Below are 7,364 nucleotides of genomic sequence, written 5' to 3' on the forward strand. Positions count from 1 at the left end.
ATCAAGAAGGCAGCAGCGGAGTTGGTATGTGGAGCCAGGAGGGACAGTACGTCATAACAGCATGTGACTAAACAACCCAATCACGAGAGATGAATTCCACGGCTTTCCCTGCGGAGCAACTTTTTTTCCATGTGTGCGCGGCAGGCAATGGCAGAGGTGCTGCGCAGGGCAACATGTAGGTCGCTTGATGCAATACGTGCATTATTGACCACACGACCGAGAGAGTATAAAGTGACCTTTATTCGTTGCTGCCGTCGGCCACAAGCACGTCTTTATGGGTGTTGTTCTTCATTGATTTTCTCCCATTCCTTCTTCGAGGTTGGGTGACTGTAGACGTAAAATGGGAACCGAAATGTTTTAATTTGAATGATTCCGGGAGAACCAGAATGTTTGTCCCAGTTCCAATCAATTCTAAATGGCCAACCCTATACACGACTATAGACTGGAAAGAATATTTCAGCATGAGTTTGAGCAGAGTAATTGCACAGGACTGAGAAGGGCATGAGATGACTTGTGAGGAGAGTCAAAGGCATGGCTGTCACTTGAAGCTTTTGAGAGGCAATTATCCTATAGATATTTCATCAAGTACCAGAGTTATTGCATAGTTGAGTTGCGAAAGTTATTGACATGATCCTGTGATCCTGCCAGTTTGCAGTGTTTGTTTTTTCCCCCAGTTACTGTTCATGGATTGACAAAGCCTCCTGCAGACACTGATTCTGCATTGCAATCACCTTGGCTTTTTGTGTTGTAGAAAGCGGGGACAAATGGCAGACTATTACCTACTCAACACTAGTTGCCTTGTGCTTGTTTCCCCCATTGTGTTTTACCATTAGTGTTAGCATTCTAGTTATCCTTTCCCTGTTTCTCGGTCATTTGTAAGTAGCATTCTGTTTGCTAAGTTTAGCTTCTGTTCATTTCAGTCTGTCTCTTGTCCTCATTTTTCTAAACCTGTGTAGTTTGGATTGAATCTTTAGTTTGGTTCTCGTGTTTCCCGATTTTATTTTGACAGATTAACTTTGGATCATTTTACACAATGAATGATTGAATGTATGGATTTAGTCTGTTACATTATCACGCTTTTGTTTCATATCTATTTAAACTTTGTATTATTTTACTTTTGAGCATTTGTCTCCCGTTTTTCTCCATCCATCTGCTTTATCTCTTGCTTTATTTCTGTGATTTTCCCATTGACACACTTGTCTTGACACTTGTCATTTTCTTTTCTTTTCTCCACCCACCCACAGGCACATTCTAGTACTCCAATGGTTTAGTAAAAGTCTTTATTGTGTACTTTGGATTCGTAATATTCCCAAGTGTCTTAGTTATAGATCAAAATGGTCTGTGTGGAGTTTGCATGTTCTCCCTGTGTCTGCGTGGGTTTCCTCCGGGCACTCTGGTTTCCTCCCACACCCCAAAAACCTGAATTAATTGGAGATTGTAACTTGGATTTAGGTGTAATTGTGTGACTGTTGTCTGTCTCCATGTGCTCTGCGATTGGCTGGCAAACACTTCAGGGTGTACCCTGCTTCCTGCCCAATGACAGCTGACAATGACATATTTATAAATACAGTGGTACCTCTACTTACGAAATTAATTTATTCCAGAAATTGTATCCTGAATTTTCCTTCGTAACTAGAGACAATATTTTTCCGAGGAGGCACTTTGTAACCTGAATTTTTCGTTACTAGCGACGTTCGTAAGTAGAGAAACCACTGTAGATGTCAATTAAATGGAGTTATCAGACAGTCTTTCACACGTATGAGAGGCCTCTTTACAGACTGGGGTAGAGTAATGGTGAAACAGACAAGGGCCCTCCTAAAACTGTTCCCCTAAAGTTGGAAACATGTAGTTCACAATTTCTTGCTAAAGCGAAGAATTAAGATACAGAGTAACTAAGGGATTCATGCATAACACGGCCGAAGCGTGTCCCAGAAGATTGGTCCCCTAAGTGAAGGTAGGTATGAGAGAAGTGTGGGCAAAAGATTTGTATTTTAGATCCATCCTCTCTGCTTCATATGAAACAGCCTTTTCTTTGTCCTCTCTCACCCCACTTCCTGTTTTATCTGGAACCAATTTACCCCTTCACGCCTTGTCCCCAGGGGGAACACTCTACTTGGTGCACCACATTTAGAGGGGAATGGGCCGGCTCATATTGGACAACACATTGACTTTGTAAAAACAGCTGGTGGTTGAAGACATTTTGCACGATGCTAACATAAGTGGTTCTAAACTGAACTAGACTTTAAACACCATGTGCATTAGCACATTTTCGGTATATAGTAATGTATTATTATATTATCACATTGTGAAAGCCTTCTTTGCACAATATAATCTTATTCCAAGTGTTCCACCGAGGCGGCTGGTCATTTATTTTAACAAAGTTAAGAAACACTTTTGTACGCCACCACATCTTAATCCTCATTCTTCTCCACTGATTTTTACCGCTATCTTCTTCAAAGTCAGCCGACTATAGCTAGGGTTAGGCATCGAGAATCGATTAGAACAGGGACTAGTGTGCTAATTCTCCTGGAATTGATCAAATGGCAATATTTTGGTCCCCAGTTTCGATGCCTGCAGTAGTCTCCCCACACCAAAGAAGTGTTGAAGACCAATGAAGCGGCAAAAACTAACAAAGACAGCACAAGATGGGCTTGTGCCCAATGGTATGTGGCACTGAACAGAAGTGTTGTTAACCTTGTTAAAATAAATAACCAGTGCAACATTTGGAATAAAATTATTAGGCTTCAAATGATGAGAATTTTTGGGGCTTATTGCTAATTACTGATTATCGAGTATTAAAAAACGATAACTGATCACCGATCACAAGACGAACCAATGAGCCTATATAAATGACGTTCATTACTGCAGGGATCCCCAATGAGTCGATCGCGATCCACCATTCCCTCTCTGACGCCGTTATGGTCGATTGCAACCACGTGCCAAAAATAAATAAATAAATAAAAATCATCAGCATATCATCCATTTTGTTGCTTGATTCAGTGGTGGCGAATACGTCGATCGCACGGGTAGATTGATTGACATTCGATTTGACCAATCCTGGACTCTTCTGACATGTCACTCCACATGTGCACTTAAAGGCAGGTTGTAGCAAGCTGGCTTTCCATTTACAATCTGTCGCTTGCTTTCTTCACGGCAGTCTCTGGGATGCCCCTCCACATCGGGACGACAATACATTCAGCAGCACCCTCCCATTTCAGTTTTTCCTCTTTAATACATCTGCAATAATTAATATAGGGTGCCGTTTGTACATCGGGGGGACTACATTTCACAAATGGCTCAAACACAGTGAAAAATTGAATGGGGTCTGAATACTTTTCGTATCCATTGTATATTTGTGTTTGTCTTCTGGACTCGTAGCACAACCATAGATTAATAAATTAAAAATGATTGCACAAGTGAAAATATCATTTTGGATTTTTGACACTATTTTGCAAGTTATTACAAAACAAAGTAATTTACCCATTTCAATTCATTGTCCCAAACAGAACATGGATAAATTATTACTGTTAATGAGTTTGTTTTCCTATAAAGTCCTCTTTCAAGGAGTCAGGTCTTTTTAACTTAGCACGTATAGTATCGTATGTCTCTGCAATAAACAAGGTTTGGACAAACAAATAGAAAAAAATAGATTTGTTAGCTTTGCTAGATTCATAAATGTTTGCACAACTCATTTGTAAGGAGAGAAATTGAAAACGACAGACAAAGTAGGCACGCAATCTTAGCAGTTAGCGGCTTATCAGCAAATCCTCAGAATTGATTCACACCTCCTGGCCAGTGGGAGCGCTGTACATGTGATTGACATTGTATTGTAAGATGTTGCACTCAATCAAGCAATAATGGTGAGTAAGCAAGCAACGTGGAAGCAGTAATGTAAAAGGGAGTAACTTCTACTTTGAAGCTGGTGATGTTTGGGCTTATTTTGGGTCCCCCCGTAACTCCAGAATACAGGGAATGGACCAAAGACACTTGAACCATGGCGCATAATGCAAACACAAAAATACTTAAGAATTCACCATCCCGAAGCTGGATACAGAGTTAAGACAGCAATTTTGGAGCTGTTGAAGTTAGCACGAGTGACACATACATTTGATGGTTGGACTTCCCAAGTGACCAACCCCTGGTGACATCACCACTGGTGCTCAGTTTCCTGAGGTCACACAATAAGAAAGCGGCCAGCAGGCGGATTTTCCCTCCAGAAAAACAGCAGTTGTAAAAACACTTCTGGTAGGTTTAAAATAAATGGCTTACTTTCATCATGATTCCTCACTAGGGCCAAGGTCTGTTTAAGCAGGTCTTCATGCCGAAAAACGTGTAGGCCACGCTGACTGGCAATAACTTGTCTACTACCAGTTAGTTAGCTTAGCTGTTATTGGCAGCTTTCATCAATCATCTGCCACGATTGACGCTGAATAAATCTTGCATAATTTTTTTTTCAGTGCATAAGCCACGGTCATAGTCTGCCATGAACATTCATTCGTCCAGCTTCTCCTCATGGGACGCTTTGTTCCAGGGGAGATTCTTGTCCCAGCAGAACGCGTCCAAGATACGTTACGTATTATGCATTAGGGTTTACAGCGGATACTGTACAACACTGCATGCACACTAAGTCAAGCACGCCGGAAGTAAAGAAGGGAATTTGCTTACAATCGATTGTGACAATTGAAGTTATTTACGCTTCATCTTTTGTTCAATATTAGTAAACTTTTTGTTTGTTGAAATGATTCATAGCGTGTTCAGGCACTTATTTAATCTGAAGAGATGTTTGTTGAACTTTCTTATATTAATGCTCTATTCGTATTATTTACTTCTGATATTGTCCTTGAATAAAATCGGCAACCACAAATCATGTTTGGAATCAAATTATAACACCCCTACATAGTACATACAGTACACATATAAATGTAGGCTAGATGTATTTGTTAGGATTATAAATATAGACCAAAGGTAAGATTTGATTCAGAACTTCTGACCTATGATTCAATTAAAAAAAAAAACACACACGTTTACATAAACTCTCTAAAAACATTTCATCTTTTGTCTCACTCTATATATATATATAATTTGATTGTCACGAATTATATATAACAATATTTGTATGCAACATTACATTTATAATGTATTTATATAATTCATTATTATAACAAGCATATTTATCAGAGAAGACTATTTTCCCACTTAAATGAATTTCAGGATAGTATTTTTGAAGGCGCAATAGAGTTCAATGTATTGGCTGTCACTTAGGAAAGTTTTTGAAACACTCATGGCATATAGTCTGAGTCTTGTAGACTATGCAATTCTTGTCCTCAACTGGGTAGCTGAAATTCTCCCAGACTGCTGCAAGGATGTAGGTCCTGCGCTGCCCACAAAAACTTGGAGCAAAAATGCAATACCAATTAAATCCAAACCCAAATTATATAGGCCCATCAAATTATAGAGATTCAGTTCTGCGGCAGACAGAGCAGAGTGGAAAGAAAAAAGGGGAGTGAACAAGGAAGGGCGGGAGGAGGGCTAGAGCAACATCTGGAATCAATCTATGAGAAAAGAGGGAGGGAGCAGGATGGATGGATGGATGGGGGATGGATTGAGATGAAAACAGATGAAAAAAGAATAAGGGGATGAAATGAGAGAGAATCAGAGGAGGAGGAGGAATGCAGGGATAAAGTCAGGACAAAAAGGGGAGAACTATAAAGCAACGAGACTTGTGAAATGGAGACAATGACTCATGCAAGAAGAATGCAGTGTGATTTATATTTTCTTAAAGGGTGGGGGGAGGGTTTGTGGGAATGGTGGTGGTGGTGACTGAATTTGATACCTGGTGCTAAAACAGCGCGTTCTTGCTTTTTGCCATATGGTATTGCTTTAGAACATTAATCAATATAAAAAAAAATTTCCACAAAAAAATGGGTGGCTATAACTTAAAACTAGAGATGAGCTTCCACTCAGTCAGTTTCCAAATGTAGTTTGTGCACAAGGAGTGGCATTGGAAGGCTGACGTACAGCGCTTCAGGCTGTGCTAACATGGATCAACAGCACAAGCTCTGGGGGCAAAAGTAAAGGGCGTCCCGTTTATTTTCTCTCTCACCAACACTCTATTTTAGGAGAAGTTGATGAACTACTGGAGCAAATGAGTGGAAGGAAATAAAAAGAGCACTGGTGGCGGAAGGTAAAATAACATGAGGTCAACAGATGGTGAAGGGGGTGATGGGTGGGTGGTGGGGCAGATGGAGGAGGGGTGCTGGTTAAATCAGAGGGGGTAGTCAAAGGCATCTTATCAAGCTGCTTTACAAAATCCACTATCAACAAATGTCAAAGGAACAAAATAACGACTGGTTCAAAGTAAGAGTACGTAGTATGCCACTTGGTACAGAGTACTGCTTGGGGAAAGTAGATTCTCGTATGCATCAAGATACATACTATGTTCATGCAAATGATTCTGAAAAGATTCCAAAATGTTAACCATTTAATATTATGGTAGGGGAGGGGGGATACTTGGGAAGGTAGTAAGCCATGTGGTAGTGACAAGGGTGAGGAAAAAGTGGATTCTTCAATGCATCCAGATGAATAATGGAGGGATCCAGAATCAATTCTGAAATTTCAAAAATGTATTTTTGATTAAAAAGTTGTGTTGCAATGGAAAAAACTAATGCTCAAGAGAGGAAGTGCAGCACTCGCTGGAGGGTCAACATGGCACAGAAAATGAACAGCAGTGAAAGAGCTATGTGAAACAATATAAGTTGGGAAAACAACAAAAAGGAAGAATCGTATCAATCTCACCACAGTCCACTCAGAGAAGCCGCGACTGCCGTGGAGAAAGAAAGAGACCGTAAATAGGAGGCCAGCTTGCTAGAACGCGCCTTTATGTGCATGAGATCGACGTATCTGCCACACCTGAATCAAGCGACGAGATGGATGATAGGCTGATGTCTTTTTTTTTTTTTGGCAAACTGTCACGCCATCAACCAAAACTGTGATCGCAATCGACACATTGAGCACCCCTGTTCTAAACCATATCCATATCCAAAATGCCTCCAGGGAACATCTACTGTTTTGCCAGGCTATGTAACTAAAATTTGCATGACGATATGCATAGTCACACATTGGATTGCTTTTGATCTCGTGGTTTGGCAAACTATTATTTGTTAATATTGCAGTAAGCCACTGTATGTTCTTGTTTTTCAAAAGATTCTGGATTCTGAAAAAAAAATACTGAATATGACCTGTGTGGTGAATTATTTAATTCTCAATTACAGTTAAATATGTGTATTAAGTAGATGTGCAGTGCAGGTATATTTTGACTTTGTACTTTATAAAAAAAAAAAAAACAAAAGACAGTACTGTGGCCT

General features: G+C 40.0%; 1 protein-coding gene across 10 annotated transcripts in view; it reads right to left on the bottom strand.

The window, feature by feature from the left end:
- The window catches only part of LOC133513966 (RNA binding protein fox-1 homolog 2-like), a 51,089-nt gene that overhangs the window by 35,304 nt on the left and 8,421 nt on the right, over positions 1 to 7,364 (bottom strand). The window lies entirely within an intron of this gene.

Source organism: Syngnathoides biaculeatus, chromosome 16, assembly GCF_019802595.1.
Source record: "Syngnathoides biaculeatus isolate LvHL_M chromosome 16, ASM1980259v1, whole genome shotgun sequence".
Lineage (NCBI taxonomy): Eukaryota > Metazoa > Chordata > Actinopteri > Syngnathiformes > Syngnathidae > Syngnathoides > Syngnathoides biaculeatus.